Genomic DNA, 17,783 nt, shown 5'->3' on the forward strand with positions numbered 1-17,783 from the left:
TCCTGTTACTGTGCTCATTCTGGCCCCTGGCAGGAGCTTACCCTTTTCTTGAAATGGCCCAGTTACACCTGTGGCCAATCAGGCTTCATGGGGTTGAATTGACATGCTACAATGGATATGCTAAACATCTCTAAATAACCCTTTTGAGACTATTTTCTTTACATGTTAATTAGAAAACATGGACTTTTAATGGTAGGCAGCAATTTTTCTTCAAGTATGTTCATGTTGTGTGTCAAAGACTTATGGAGGCAGCCTGTATAACGATTGGCTTTGTCCTTGCAACTAAAAACTGTCCCCAGCACCCATCTGGATATCTTGCTTTAAACTTTCACTGCTCTATTTAATCCACCCCTCCATAGGCATTGGGTCTCATGTAGAAAATTTCAGTGTCCAAGTGATGATCTAGAGCCATGATGAATCCAGAAAGCAGAAACCATGATGGTTTGAAACATGTTCCATTAACCCACAGTCTGCCTCTTCTTTGTCAGATTCTGCCATATCTTTGTGTGATGCTCTCCACTAAAAGGAATTGTGTTCTTTATCTTTTAACCTTTTTTATGTGGCTGGAGCCCCTTTCATTTCAATCATCTTACTGCTGAAAGTTTTCCTCTCTTATTTCTTTTAACTTCCTTTGCTTTAACAAGGTTCCAACAACTGGGTGATATTCTGTCTCATTAGTAATTGGTTCAGAACTAGAATAATTTTCCCTGATTTTTATTCTCTGAGTGTATTTTTTGCTTTCTGGAATATTTTATTGCATTCTCTTATTGTAATTAGACATTAGGCTAAAGGTTAGACATTTTCTCCTCTATAATTTTTGGACCCTTGTGCCTTTGTCAAATTATCATTGAGAATGCAGTCACAGGAAAAGAGATTTTGGCCTTCACTTCCCCCACCTTGAAATTCTATTTATAAGTCACTTGTCTTTCCATGCGGTTCTGCTGACCAAGTCATACTTGATTTAATTGCCCATCTTACATTGAAATTAGCTGCAACTCCCCCACATTCTCCACTCACCTTTTAACCCCTCAAGGCTCTATTCTGGTACTGTGATTATGCAGTTGTTCAGATGAAATGAATCAGAAATGAATCAGGTCATTCAGGTTGTATCCACACAAATAAACACTAAGGTGGGGAGTAAACTATAGGAGAAGGTTTTGAGCCATAGATTTTTATTTGAAAATGGATACCATCACTTTCTTCAGAGATCCTGATGGGGGAGTCAAAATGGCATGATTCCTGATTATTTTCCACTGCATCAGGTTTGGATTTGCCTGCTCTAGTTTGGTACCCTCAACCTTTCTATAGTTCCTTGAGATCATTCTCTAGGTAGTAGGTTAAAATCATTCAGGCTGAAGCCTACTCCTAAATTTGGCATGCATAGAACTTACCTACAAATGTCCCCATTGCCATAAATGTACTCCTTTTAGCAGTAGACTGACTTTTAAAATATTTTTATTTGCACAAGAGTGATATTCAGCAGCCCCTTAGAGTAGAAATTTTTCCTCAACATAAAGGAAAATTTTGGCAAACATAACTTGGATATTAATAGTGCCTCCAAATTAGGAAGGGAGTGTCATGGGGAGGAGTCTTTCTGGCTCTTTGGGTTTGCATAGCTGTTGGCACTCCAGGTTCAGGGTCTGAAAAGTAGGCTATGACCCTGTCTTATTGGATTCACCAGAGTCTGGGAATCTGTCTTGTGGAGGGGACCAAGCCACACAATCACGCCTCCTCAGTTCCCCCAAACACCTTGAATAACACTAAAGTCATCCAGAGGATCATAAATCTGTAAACTCACTAAAATTCAGAGTTGATATGAGGGAGTGAGTTGGGAATAGAAGTCAACCAAAAACAAGTATCCGGAAAGGGTCATAATGATGGATAAATTAGAATAGAAAGAACCATAGAGAGACAAAGTCAGAGGAAGCAAAAGCAGTTTTTCACAGCAGAGTTTTCCAAAGTTGGCAGATGAGGAGAATAGGACTTGGAGAAAGGGCAGAAACCCATATAATAGACTGAAGAATATCTCCAATGTCCACTGTTGCCCATTCTCATTTCTGAGTCTGCTTCTACCATAGCGCTGTTGATCTCAAGGTTAAAGTTAGAAAGATTACCTCCAGAGGGGCCTAGGTGGCTCAGTCAGTTAAGCATTCAGCTCTTGATTTCTGCTCAGGTCATGATGTCACATTTCCTGGGACTGAGCCTGGCCTCGGGCTCTGCGTTGACAGTGTGGAGCCTGCTTGGAATTCTCTCTCTCTGTCTCTCTCTGCCCCTCCCCCCACTGTCTCTCTCAAAATAAATCAACATTAAAAAAAGATAACCTCCAGTATAATAATCCACCACCCATTTCTACCACACAACTTAAAAAAAAGCATTTTCTTAGTCTAGCTCACATATATATCATTATTTAGTTTTCTGAATTACATATCTGTATGCCATACTAATAGATAACCTGCATTATAAAACATAAAATAGAAATTCTTAAAAAGGATGAGAAAAAAATCCAAATATAAATTCTAATATAGGACTCTTTCGATTGACGTTGGAATAAATGTGTGAAATATTTGATGTTCCATGTGAAAATATTAATCCTATGCACAGTCTTCTTATTTGACTGAGAATAGTTATAATTTTTTTATGTTTATTTATTTTTGAGAGAGACAGAGACAGAATGTGAGTGGGTTAGGGGCAGAGAGAGAGGGAGACACAGAATCCAAAAAACTGAGAATAATTATAATGTGTTAACTCAAAACTCTCAACCAATTTGCTACAATGTAGCTAAGACATAGTAAACTAACTACATATAAGTAATAAATTCTTAAAATGTAAAATATGAGAGTGTCATTTCCTGATATATGAAAAAGTGTAGTTACCAACAAATAGTTGCTTTGAATGCAGTAACATGCACTCTGAGCTTCAGTATGGATATACATGGCTTTTGTTGACACTTGAAAGCTTTTAAAAAACCTCTACATGTGATTCTAAGATTTTACCAATTATATGTAAGTGTATTTCAGGATGTTTGGTTTAAAAGATCTTGAGTTTTAGGGATATAATTTTTTTTTTCTACACAATGTTGGCCAAAAGTGTTGGATTGATACAGGTGAATGTTCTGTGAAGATTGGGTATAGAAATCATGGGGCATTTCATTGGGAAAATATCAATTAATGACACTTTCTGCAGACTGCAGAAATATTCCTGTATTTTCTTTAATTACCCCCCAAAAACAAATGTGTACTCTGAGGTGAAATTGTCCCTTTTGGAGATGACTCCTTTCTAAAGACATTGGATGGTATACCAGCGAGGCTAGTGTTGGAGTTGCCATCTTGGATCAGGGCCTTTCTGATTTTAGTAATGGCTAGTTGGGAAGACATCCATATACCCTCATGTATAAAGTCTGCCAGTCCCCACACCTTGCCCTCACAGCCAGAACTGGCAGTCATTTCTCTCTTCAGGGAAGAATGTGAGTCGGATACAGAAACCATGTGACAGTTACATAGACTGGTCATCCACTCCTTTATTCAGGTGCATGAAGGCAAAACCATGCATTTGCAGTCACTTGAGGACAATTGACAGCATAAAAGAGAAAGAGATGAACAAGCAGGAAACAACAGATGCTGGAAAATGGATAATTTAGGAAAGAAAATATACTTTAAAAATTACTATCCTACAGAGATTGAAGAAAATATAGTATCCATATGACCAAAACAGGCTGCTAAGAAAAGGAATCAATCATAGAATACAAAAGAGTTGATGAAAATTTAAAACACAGATTGCAAAAATAAATCAGCAAAAAGGTGAAAATAAAATATTGAGCAAATTACAAAGAACAGAGGACATGAGAAAGTGAGATGGAGACACAAAATATTAAAAAAATCAAGGGCATAGAAACAAATAATAGATAAAATATTTGATGTTTATGTGTGATTGTATATTAAAATAACATAATACAAAATTACTCAACATATGGAAGAAGAGTTTAGAACTCTTTTCTTTTTGTTTGTTTAAACAGGGAAGGGAAGAAGATTTTCCTTTGCTTTTCATTGTAAATCTTCTGGGACAGAAGCCTAAGGATCTCTATAATACATATTAAAATATTTAAGGAGAAATCAGGAAAGAGAACAAGCAGCTTTCTATGTTTTCCATTGTTTCTATGCCTGTTTCACCCTGTAGTTAGTGAGGAATATTCTGACTAATTTCTAGAGAAAGCCATTCCTTTCTGTAGTAGGAAGAGAAGAGAAGTGTTGAAGACAAACCCAGCAACCTATGCAGGAAGTTTTACTTTGCTGTTAAGAAATACGGATTTATTGGCACAGGTCAAAGCTGAAGGCATTTCATGGTAGATGTATTTAAACAAAAATGTTCTCATTAATGTTTCAGGTGCCCATTTAACTCTATGGATGGTCACCTTGCTATCTCAGTCTCAAACCACTATTATCCAGAAAGGATGATTTAGCTATCCATATAGGGGGGAAAAAAAAAGTCTCTCTCTGGCATTTGATAAGACAATGTAGGGTCTGAAGGGAATGTTCTACAAAATACCATGGGTCATGGAGTGAATATCTCCAAAAGACTGGTGTGTTGGAAAAAATTCAGTGAAATCAAGCTGGGGAAAGCTGGAGGAGTCTGTTCTCCTTCAGAGGAGTTCCAGTCAGGCTATGCTAGTCCTGGGTCTCACCCAGGAAGAATGAATGTTACTGGAGACCAGGTCAATTCAGGGGCAGACCTGGAAGTGTAAGTGAGCCTGAGACCACCCAAAGTTGTTGATGGTCATTGTAAATCATGGGGAGCTATAATTTAATGTAGCCGAGATAGCCCTCTGCACCAAGTAGGGCCACAGCTGACTGAGACACAGGATTAGACAGAAGGCAGTGTTCACAAAAAATTGTTATTCCAAGCACTACTTAATTAAAAGAAATTTGTACCAGATTAGCTTTACCATTACTTTCAGTACTTGTCAAAAACACAACAAAACTCCATTATTGCTTGGTGCTTTCTATGATCTTATCTTCGTATGTATCTTCATTTGTTAAATAGAAGATTTCAGAAACTGTGCCACCTCATTTTTCAGTCTTTCAGAAGTAAAACATATGATGTGCAGGGAGACTTATTTAATAGCATTTGCCTTTCAATACACTTACACAATTATAAAGAAAATTTTTAGTGTTATTGATTATTATATTTTTTGTATTTATAATCTAGTCAAGTATATTTATACAGATTATAGTAAATTAATAAATAGTATCTCTTCTCCATATAAACAGTGTCCTGAATTGTGCTGCCTACATTTGCTATTATTTTATGATTTGCCTTATAATAATAGCTTTTACCACCTTGAACATGTCTGACTGGTTAATACAATGGAAATGTTCAACATTTTAAATGAACAGAATAGCATTTGAAAATAGCTTTTGATTTTAAAGCAACAGGTCTTACTAAAACATTATTCTAACTCGATAGTCCAATTGCTCTATAATTAATAAATATGATGCTATATAGAAAATAGAGGCAATATTAGAACACTTCCTGAGTATGTAAAGATGAAAAACATACAAGAATAGTATGAGATAGATTGAATTGAGAAAAAAATTGTTATTCCAAACACTATTTAATTAAAAGAAATTTATACCAGATTAGCTTTGCCATTACTTTCAGTAATTGTCAAAAACACAACAAAACTCCATTATTGCTTGGTGCTTTCTATTATCTTATCTTCATATGTATTAATTTGTTAATTACACTTTACATAAATCAGTGGAAAACAGCTTAATTTGTCTAAGCATGGCAGAATTTCTAAGCCTATGAAGAGTCACTTGCCTAGGTTTACTTGCTTTCTCTATAACCCAAAAAAATGTTACCAATAAACTAATACAGAGAATATATTCTTTATTAAACTGTATAGTGCCCAAAGAAAAAGAATTATTCAGATAATAGACTTTGGGTGCAGTTATAGCAAAAATCATGTGTATATGAGAAAATAGATCTAACGTAGATATTTTCTCATATATGAATTAAGATTTGCCATTATTCACACATGCTTATTAACAATGATCGCATACATATTCTTGTCACAATAATTTTAGATCATCTAAGAATTATATATTAATGTTGCATCTGCATGAGGAAATTATTTGGAAGGCTGATTTTTTACCTGAGGTGAAAATCTAAACTTGTTCTAAAGTCTCAAGCTATGTAGTAATTTGAATAGTATCCTCCCAATATTCATATCAATCCAGACCTCAGCATGTGTCTGTCTTTGGAAATAGGGTCTTTATAGATGTAATGAGACTTGATAAGGTAAATCTAATTTAGAGTGGACCCTGAATCCAATGACTTGTGTCCTTATTATTGAATAATAAATGAAGATTGAATGTAGATTCTTTTTTACTAAAATTGTAAACTTTCCAAGGACAGATACAAAGTCTTACTCATCTTTGATCTATAGTGGGTATTGGTTTTGATTTGTTATTCTTCTTTCAGTTTTGTTTTGAGTTTCTGTTGTCCTTTTTGTTTGTTTGTTTGTTTGTTTTTGGCTGCATAGCAGTCATTTCCTCTTCTTCCAATAATTCATCCCTATTTCCTTTTGAGGAATTACCACTATCCCAATAGGTGGAGTCTTGAAGGGGAACATCAATAAACTTTCCTTCTCCCCTCTATTTGAGGAATGGGCATGAGATCCAAGTGAAGCCAGCTGGATTCTCTGTCCCAAAACTGAATCTTCAGCAGAATGATGTTAAGTAACAGAAGGGAGTTTGAAATAATTTATCCAAGTGTTGGTACCTTAAGTTTTTAATCTATGAAGACTCAGAAATTTTCTAATTCCTTCCCTTGGCAGGCCTAATTCTTTAGCTGACAATCCATCATTATGTAAGCTACCCCAGAGCCTTCAAATAAATTCAGATTTCTGTTGCTTGCACCCAAAGAATTTTAACTCCTATCTTCACAAAGCCCAGTTAATTGCCCTGCATGAAGTAGCTGCTTAGTGTAGTAGCCAGGGTTGATGGAATCCACTCTGGGTACTTGGAACAGAAAGAATTCTGGAGAGCTCACAGAACCTTGGAGAAGGCTGTAGAAACATGCCCAAGCCCCTGAAGCAGAACTAGCCTGGTAAGGAAACCAGTCCCTACAGCCAAATGATGAATGCGAGATACATGGTTTGCAAATAACTCTCCCATTCTGTTGGTTGCCTTTCTGTTCTGTTGATTGTTTTTTGTTTTATTTTGTTTTGTTTTTTTGATGTGCAGATGCTTTTAGTTTGATGTAGTCCCACTTGTCTAATTTTGCTTTTGTTTCTTGTGCTTTTGCTGTCATAGCCAAAAGATTATTGTCAAACTTAATGTCAAGAAGCTTTTCCTTTATGTTTCTTCTAGGGGTTTTACAGTTCAAGGTCTTATGTTTAAATATTTAGTTTATTTTGAATTAGTTCTTGTGTATGGTATATGATAAACATCTATTTTCATTCTTTTGGGTATAGACATCCAGTTTCTCCAATACCATTTGTTAAAGACAGTGATAAGAGATTAATATCTGAAACATAAAGAGTTCCTACACCTCAAAAGCAAACAACCTGATTTTAAAAAATGGGCAAAGTACTTGAATAGGCATTTCTCCAAAGAAGATATACAGATGGTCAAGAAGTATATGAAAGATGGTCAACACTAATCATCAAGGAAATGCAAATCAAAACCACAATGAGATATCACCCCATTCCTATTAGGATGGCTGTCATAGCCAAAAAACATATAACAAGAAATAACAAGTGACAAGTATGTGGAATTGGAATTCTTTTTTTTTCTAATTTTTAAAAATGTTTTGTTTATTTTTGAGAGAGAGGGAGAGAACATGAGTGAGGGAGGGGCAGAGAGAGAGAGAGGGAGATACAGAAACTGAAGCAGGCTCCAGGCTCTGAGCTCTCAGCACAGAGCCGTACGCAGGGCTTGAACTCTCAAACCATGAGATCACGACCTGAGCCAAAGTCAGATGCTAACCAACTGAGCCACCCAGGCATCCCAGAAAAATTGGAATTCTTATACACTGTTGAAGGGAATGTAAAATAGTGTAGCTTCTATGAAAAACAGGATGGTGGTTTCTCAAAAAATTAAAAATAGAATTACCATACAATCCAGCAATTATGCTTTGAGTACATATTCAAAAGATTCGAAATCAAGAGCTCGAAGAGCTATATGCACTCTCATGTCCTTTATACCATTATTCATATTAGCCAAAATATGAAAACAAAATCAATGTCCATCAACAGATGAATGGATGAAGATGATGTGGTGCATACTACACTGGAATAACATTCAGTCTTCAAAAGAAGGAAATCCTGACATATGTAACAACACGATAAAGCTGGAGGACATTATGCTAAGTGAAGTCAGCCAATCACAGAAGGACAAATATTGCATGATCCCACTTATGTGGGGTACCTAGAATAGTACCTAGAATGTTCCTAGAAACAGAGAGTAAAATGGTGGTTGCCAGGGCCTGGTGGGAGGGAGAAATGGAAAGTTATTCAATGAATATAAAGTTTCAGTTCTACAGGATGTAGAAACTCTAGGGATCTACTGTATGCCAGTGCCTGTAGTTAACAGTGCTGTGGTGTGCACTAAAACATTTGTTACAGGGGTAAATCTCATGTTAGTGTTCTTACCACAATAAATAAATTAAAATGAATGCCAGAAATTTATTTTTGCCATGGTCCCAGTGCACCTTGTGCCCGAGCAGTTCAACCTGGCAGCCGCTAGAAAGCCCCTGCTGCTACTGGCATCCAAGTGTTCTTTGCCCACCATGGCTAGCAAAATGGAAGCTCCATCCCACATGAAGCACCTGCTTTGTTTGTCTTGACATCTCAAATGGGGATTTGAATACATTCCCCCCAAGATATAGAAAAGCTATTTACAAAATGATAGGCAGATAAAAGGGGGGAGTCACCTTGAGTATGACAGATTTTTACTACACCCAGCAAATTTTATTTTTTTTTATTTTTTTTTAATTTTTTTTTAACATTTATTTATTTTTGAGACAGAGAGAGACAGAGCATGAACGGGGGAGGGGCAGAGAGAGAGGGAGACACAGAATCGGAAGCAGGCTCCAGGCTCTGAGCCATCAGCCCAGAGCCCGACGTGGGGCTCGAACTCACGGACCGTGAGATCGTGACCTGAGCTGAAGTCGGACGCTTAACCAACTGAGCCACCCAGGCGCCCCCACCCAGCAAATTTTAAATGAATAGGTTAATAACGAATGGAAAACAACATGAGAATGTGGTAACTTCAGAGCTTCAGAATCATTACAGAATGTGTAGCTATAAAATTGTTATACAGCAATGGCTAACAGGCACAGAGATGGAAAATTAAAATTAGTCAAGACTGACACTCTTTCAGTACCCTCTTTCCTTCCCCAAAACTTTGTTATTAAAGCAAACTTAAAAAGACAAGTACATAGAGTAAGCAGTAGCTCATACGTTGCATAGAAGGCAACTTTGATGGCTAACCTTTAAATTGAGGGCCAATTATTGTCACCATTCCTGCTTCACATAGGCACCTTTCTTTTAAAAATATATGAAGAGAATTGTATAGATGCATACTCAAAATTTGACTCATTGTCTTCTACTCTGGCCCCTAGCAAATGATTTTGTCTTGATCATCATACTGTGTTTAAAATCACACTACACAACAGAGATCCATGGGAAAGTCATTAAAAATCAGGGTAAGAATAATTCAGTTTTACCTTATTGTTCAATAAAATATGGTGACTTGATTCTAGAATTTTTTTTAGCTAATGTTATGACTCGCTGAACTGTGACGGATTATGTCATCTGAAAATGTGCAGTGACAGTGTTTCTCCAACACAACTTTATCAAGTGGTACTAGAATAGGGTCTAATTAGGAAGATTTTGAAGTTTTAAATCTAGTCGTTAGCACTAGTCCCCGTATTGTTTGTAGGAGATGCTTTCCTTCTGCCCACTGGAGTGTGTCCAGGTTAAAAAAAAATCACTAAGCGTAACCTTTATTTTTTCTCCATCATCTTTTAACTTCACTTGGAATTAGAAAATAACCATTTACGGGTCTCAAAGTCACTTGTGACTGCTCATCAATGTTAAAATGCTGATAGCTGATTGTGACACAGCCATTATAGAAAGAATATCTTTCTATCCTGTCTTTGATCTTTTGAGATTTAATTAAGCTCAGGTACAAAGTGTGATAGTGTCTGTAGAAACCCTCTTAATTACTTATCAATCAATATTTCTGGAAGAACCTTGTCAGATATTATAGGAGATAGAGAAAATTAATAGTTATGGTCCTTATGCCAAAGGAGTTTATAATTTGGTAGGGGAAACAAGATCAAAACATGTGGAAAGTAAAATTGCAGACGTGGCATCAATACTTGAGATGTCAAAGATCAGTTTATGATTAGGAGACAACTTTATGACCCACGTCACTAGTCCTGTGGGTTCAGGCAAGGAAGGGAGAACTGAGCATTTGGGTGATCTGGGAAGACTTCCTGGAAGAGAACAACTTAGAATGGGACCTTGAAGCCTGGACAGGATTTACTTAAGTATGGAGTGGGAAAGAACAGGGCAGTTAAGAAATAGCTTGTGTTTGCTGCATAAGACAATTATATGATGGCTTGAAAAGCATTAGGATAATTATTTAGATGAAGATGAGTTGCACTGGTAATTCGATAAAACCTATGCCTCAAAGCACCTGAAATGTTTGTTATGCCATTACATTTTATACTGTGGGTGTTCCTTTGCTAGGGCTGCCTTACAAAATACTACAGTCTGGGTGGCTTTAACAACAGATAGTTATTTTCTCACTGGAAACTGGGAGTCCAAGATCAAAATACCAGCAGGGTTGGTTTCCTCCGAGGACCCCCTTCTTGGTTTGCAGAAGGCTGCCTTCTTGCTGTGTCCTCACGTGGTTATAGCTTTGTGCACACACACCACTGGTATCTCTTTGTGTACCCAGATTTCCTGTTCTTAGAAGGGCACTAGTAAGATCAGATTAGGGCTTCATTTTAACGTAATCACCTCTTTAAACTTCCTTTAAACACTCACATTCTGAGATACTGGGAGTGAGGGCTTCAACATACAAATTTGAAGGGACACAGTTCAGCCAGTAACACTATTTTAACATTGATAACCAATCAGATATTGACACCTGGGGAAAAAGATGAACATTTCCTCCCATGAAGTAAGACTACCAATGGGTACTACTCCTATCCCTCACCCGCATTTCTCCAGGACCATCTGCCACTAAAGCCCTGCCTCCTCACCTCATTCTTCCTCTGCCTCCTTCGGTGCCAATTACTCTAGATTTTTCCACCACTAATTCCTTTATCAGAAGGCTCTTGCACCTGATGATCACACCGAAGCCTGCCACTAACTACTAGACCTTTGCTCTACACTGGAATTTCTCATGGATCTTGAAAATTTGCTGATCTCAGATTCCTCCCACAGACATTTTGTCTTAATTGGTATGAGGGAGGATTTTTAAAGTTCCCCCGGTGATTCTAATGTGTGGCAAAGTTTGTGAACCACTGGCATAGGAGAAAGGGAAAGCTGACGTGTTCTAATGGAGTATATTTTATGATCCTAAGAAGTGATCCTACTTAGGTAAATAGCATTGAACCATAGGAGTTACTTGTACAAAACACCTGGCATTCCAAAGTCTTCAAATGTATGCTGTTACCCTAAGAAAAGTGGATAGCCATACTTTGCATCACATCATAAAAAATATAGGGAGATAAATACGGAAATACTAATCTCTAGGTACCTCTCTCCTCTCATAACCTTCCCTAGTCAGAAGATCCTTCATAGTGTTGGGTGTTGGGAGAATTACAATCACTAGAACAGAAATATGGAGCGTTGGTTTCCTTTGACTCCCGGACTGTGCTCTTGCAAATTAAAAGGGAAAGTCTTGAGGGGTGTGGCACTTAGACTTTCTACCATAATAAGGAAGGATGTATCAAATATCATGGAGAAGCTGAGATAGAGTCCATGGACTTCCTTGCCCTTGGAGCCAAACCACATCAACTGATCTTACTCCTGTTAAGCAAAGGCTGTCAGTAGATTATGGCCAGCACTGACTCTAGCCCATTTAGCAGGATACCTCCCCACGTCTAGAGCCTCTACTGAGTCTCTCTTCACAGGTGTTAGTGTGCCCTTCTTAGGTATGAAAATACCCTTTATTAATAGCCCAGAACACTAGAAGCCTCTCCTGGATCCTCATGGGAACAGTGTTGGTGTACAATGGAAAGTGGAGTTGGGACAGTCAATGAAGAAATCTACCTTTAAAAAGTATATAGCTATAATATGGGGCACCTGGGTGGCTCAGTCAGTTAAGCATCCGATTCTTAATGTTGGCTCAGGTCATGATCTCATGGTTCAGGAGATCGAGCCCGGCGTAGGGGTTTGCACTGACAGTGCGGAGCCTGCTTGGGATTCTCTCTTTCTCCCCCTGTGACTGCCCCTCCCCCACTGTCTCTCTCTCTCTCTTAAAATAAGTAAACTTAAAAAAAAGAAACAGAAAACTTAAATAGGAAGAGTACTATCTGGGGGACAATTTCTGTGTCCTAGAACAGTTAGATGTGACCCTGATCAAAACAGACTGTGCAAGAACACCTGGTGATCTATTTATACTAAAAAGAAAAATTGATGAATATGTTTTAATATTTGAATTTCAATGTATTTATAAAGCTGGTAAATGTCATCAGCCTTCATGTTGCCTTCTTTCCTAATTTCCAGACCAAAGGTGGATCGTGTGTATCTGGTGTCAAGAAACCTAACGGGACTCAGCAACAATATTTGCAGAAATATTGTAGCTAATAAGGTGATAGTGATGGAAAGAGGGGAAAAAAATGAAGATCATGATAAAGTAGAAGTCCACAAAAGTCGTGTAGTCAAGCACACTATCCTAATCATATTGCTAGCTTTCTGTTTCTTATGCCCTAAGTCGTTGGGGCCACTTTGCTATTTTTTCAAGAGAAAACTCTTCCTGGGCTAGTCTTTGTCATCATTTCTTGGAAATATCTGACATGCTTCTATTCAGGTAGGAGCATACATAAGTGCACAGGTTGGTCATTATGTTGAAAATCTTCAAAGTCATAACCATAAATTTAACTTTGAAGTCTACTTAGTGCTTTAAAATTTTTTACTAGGGATAAGTAGCACTTCTTCCTGGTCCACTTCATTCAGGAAAAAGCCTTTGCCTTCATCTCCACTGCTCAGAACTAACTGCATCCCTACAAGTCCCCCTTAGAAATGATTTATGCCTCAAGCTTGCAGAACCGCCATTCATTTCCGCCTTGAATTTATAGAGCTATAATGTGGTATCCACAGATCAAGCTCCTCAAAGATCTTCCAATGCTCTGAATCTTTTCATTGCAATCTTTATGTTCCTATAACTCAGTACCCTCATATGTTGCACTTTGAGGTTGGTTATCCTTTGCCCTCCAGTGATAAGACCCTTGACATGTTATTCATTTGTTCCTAATATGGTTTTCTTCATTTTTTTCCAAATTCACAGTTTCTTCTTTATATTATAATTCAAACATCCTTTCTAGAAAAGCAGATTTGACAATTCACAGCAAAGCCTTCACCTCACACCTTCTCAGAAGAAGAGACCAGTACAGAACACCCTACTTTCTCTGAATAGTAAACGAGTTCAGATTTTCTACTGCTTAGTTTTTGTTTCATCTTGGGGGAAACTTTGTACATCTCCATTAAGATATTCAGTATAAATGGCTCCAGCTGCCCCTGGCAACTATAGATTATGGTATTACTACATTAACCTTGAAACCTACCTAGCTATCAGGAAATAGCTTGCATTTTAAAATAGCACCTGTTAGGTACTGGGCTTGAAGGATCCCTTACTGATCAATACATTCTACTTTGTAGAGAGTTTTGACATTTCTAAGCAACCTGCTCAGTCCCTTTTATCATGAAATCATAATGAAAGTGCCATCAGATTATATAGTGACTATATTGTCTGGACAAATCACTTTTCTAGTTAAGCAAGCTAACTGGTAATCCAGTATTGCTTTGGCACAATGTTAGATTTAGCTCTTAGAATAGTTTTTTATTTCCTTCCCTTTTAGTTGTCTCTGATTGAGGAAACGTCAAGGCATCACTTGATGATGAAGGACATTAGAGCAATGGTGGATCATTTCTTCAGTCTCTTATTTTGTGTTGCTCTAATTTGCAAACTCCTACCAGAATTCAAGAGCAGCGTGAAGTAGCACCTCCTGTTGATGCCATTTCTGGCAGAGTCGGGCCATATGTACCTTCTCTTTTTCTGTCCATAGATAATAATCTACCTCTACATTCCCATATGATCATGTGCATTTTCATTGCTACCATTTTTTTCTCCAGATTATGAAGTTAGAAAAGTTTATTTGGTGGCAGCTAACCCCCAAATCTCAGGGGTTTAACACAAGAGGTGCTTTTGTCTCACAGTCTGATGGAGATGGAGTGAACCTCTTGCATCTCATAGCCTCTACTGTCTGAAATAGTAGGTCTCCAAGAGAGAGGGGGAGAGGTGAAAGATCATGAGGGAGGTTTTTAAGGGCCAGGACTGAAAGCTGTTTACATCACTTCTACCAGCATACAATTGGCCAAAACTCAATCACACAGCCATACCTAATTGGAAGGAGACTGAGAAATGTCATTTTCTTCCAGTGTGCCTAGGGAGAAATGGTATAATGAATATATGGCATTGTTTTGTGGCATAAGGTCCTTTTATGTTTTCATCCTCTTCTTTAGTTTCTAAAATTTTACTTGACACATGATGAGCACTCAATACCTACTGATGAGGAAACACATTTGTAAGAAATGTGTTTTTGGAGGGGATGCCATTTGTTAGTGTCCTGTCAATGTTGGGAACATGTGGTTAATTGATTTTTTTCTGTTAGTTGATATATGGTGATTTAATTCTGCTTCCATTTGATGTCATTTCCTTAGAATAAAAATGTTGTTTCCATTAACATAAGAGGAAGCCGGGTTCAAAAGGCAATGAGGAAAAGACTGGTATATAGTGTGTATGCTAGGCCTACTGGGCCTCTTTCCTTATGGGTGAATTTAAGTTAAATCTAAATAGGCCACATCTCCTCTATTTTTACTAATATTTTTAGTTTGGTGTGAAATGTTAATTGCTCTCATTACGGACAAAATGATTATTGCTGAAATTAAAAATTCATATTTTACACTTAGTGAGTAGGAAATGGCAATTTATCATGAAAAACAAGCAATAATTAGTTTTGAGAATATACATTTCTCCTATATATCCACATGTGTTGCCCTTGATGTATGTATATATATTATTTATGTTTTGGGTGTGTGTGTGTGTGTGTGTGTATATGTATATATATATGTGTATATATACATATATATATACGAAAATCATTTGTTTATATAGTTCCAAATATATCTTGAACTTAAATTTTCTCTCTTGGATCTTATAGTTCCCAAATCAAATATCCTCTGATTACAGTTCCTTACTTAATTCCTCAAGAAAATAAATGATTGATTCAGTGGGAGAAGGAAGGAAAGAAAGAAAGAAAGAAGAGAGAGAGAGAGAGAGAGAGAGAGAGAGAGAGAGAGAGAGAGATGGGTGGTGGAGAAAGATGGTACTTCATTTGGAGCTATTGGTGATGGGCTTTTTCTGTCTGCCTGGCTCTTGTGTCCTTTGTGAGGGTTTCCTTGCTTGCTCCTCTCCCTTTTTCCCTCTTTATGTTCTTCATTTTCACTAGTTGGATAATATTGTCAAACCTTGCCATATTTCCCATTTCACCTCCTCTCCCACCATCAAGAAAGTACTTGAGAACTTTTACTTGGAACCTCCAGACAAGGAGACCAGGTGGAAAATCCAAACAGAATTTAATAAAGCCTTCCAGTGGTAGAAAAGGGTTTGGACTATATTCCATAGGCCGCCATAGGTAATTTCCTTTCTAAATTAAGTGCAATAAATTTTCATACTTCTTAGCTTGTTAACCATAAATAAAATGAAAATTAGGAGAAGGTAGAAAATATTTCATATTGAAAAGCCTAGGCATTTAATGATCTCAAAAATGACATTTTGAAGATCATTGGTAAGACAGCTATAGTTGGATTTTGCTCTTTAAACTGTGTTGGTGTTTGACTTCTATTTTTCTTAGTGTTTTTCTTTTAAAGTTTATTTTTTGAGAGAGAGAGTGAGAGAGTGTGTGTGAGAGAGTGGGGGAGGGGCAGAGAGAGGGGGTGAGAGAGAATCCCAAGCAGGCACCATGCTGTCAGCACAGAGCCCAATGTGGGGCTCGAGGCAGGGCTCAATGCAGGGCTTGATCTCACGAACCAAACCATGAGATCATGACCTGAGCCGAAACCAAGAGTAGTCAGATGCTTAACTGACTAAGCCACCCAGGTGCTCCTCAGTGTTGTCTTTTCTATTCCCTGTTTTCCTCTCATTCCTGTCTGCCCTCCTTCTGTCCATCTTCCCAAACTGATCAGTGTTTGGAAGTGATCTTGCTAAAATCAGATGATTGTTGTGGGAAAGGGCATTAGCCATTTAGCTCTGCAAATTTATAGCCATTTCCCTGTTGAGCCTCTTATGTTCCTCCTTTCTGGAGTGGTTTTGGGGCAAAAATGTTTGTGTATCTGAAGGGCACAGGGAAGGCTCAACTGTAGAATTGGCTTCAGTGGTAAGGCTTCAGCTTTGTCCAAATTCTCTGTCTTGGAATTTGGCCTAGCTCAGATATGTCTTGATGTTTTGAACATATAAAATCCTTAAAACAGTTGTGAATAGGAAGTGTATTAAAGAAGCTAGAGCAGTGTTACAAGATGAACAGAACATCATTGTGAGGACTGGTGATAGCTCAGTAATCCTCACAATGCTATCCATTTTTGGTATAAACACTGCTGAATTTCCATTAGAGTCATAAAACTCCTGGAAATTGAATCTGTTGAATCTGAGAAAGGGCTTTCAAGAGGCATAGCTATACAAGCAAAGGCAAAGGCAGGAAAGTGAGTGATTGACTGAAAGTGCATGTCTGACCATACTTTTCTGGGGCTTAAAATCCTTCAATGGCTGTCCATTGCTTACAGAATAAAGTCTAATTTGCTTAGCAAGATTTATAAGGCCCTCCGGGATCTGGCCCTTACAAGCTACTTTTTGCTCCTTCTGTTGCCACTCCTGCCTTGTCCTGTGTGCTGATATGGCCCTTTGCATTCACTTCCCACCCCTGTCACTTGCCATCCCCAATGTCTCCACAACATGTACCACTGGGGTTTGGGGCTCTGAATCTTGGTCATGATTTTTCCTCCGCCTGCAGTGCCCTTTTAATCTTGCTCTGTCACCACCCATCTTGACCATCCCTGGCTCAGCATTTCATCCTCCAGGATGTCTCATTATTCGAGCGGTCTACTCCCAATGCTCCCATAGCACCATGGGCATATCTCTCTTGGCCCTTAAAATATTATCATGAAGTATGGCTCCATGCACATGTCCTACACTAAGTTGTTCAGGTACAGAACAGAGACCTGTTGATAAAATTTAACTAAGTAGAAACCCCCAGGATTTTCTAATAAGAGTTTTAGAGAGTCTGTGTTATTACCCATATATAGAACCCTCATGAGCTAAGATATCCTGTACTCATTCACAGTCTCCTTGAAAGACATCCATTTTCCACATAGGTTTCTCCAGGGGGCCCATTTTATTAAACACTGAGGGATCTCATTTGTAAAAATCAAATTTGATGAAGGCAAATAGGCAAGGCCTGTGTTGGTAATGTTTCCTCAAAAAAGGTAA

This window comes from Panthera uncia, chromosome A2 (assembly GCF_023721935.1).
Source record: "Panthera uncia isolate 11264 chromosome A2, Puncia_PCG_1.0, whole genome shotgun sequence".
NCBI lineage: Eukaryota > Metazoa > Chordata > Mammalia > Carnivora > Felidae > Panthera > Panthera uncia.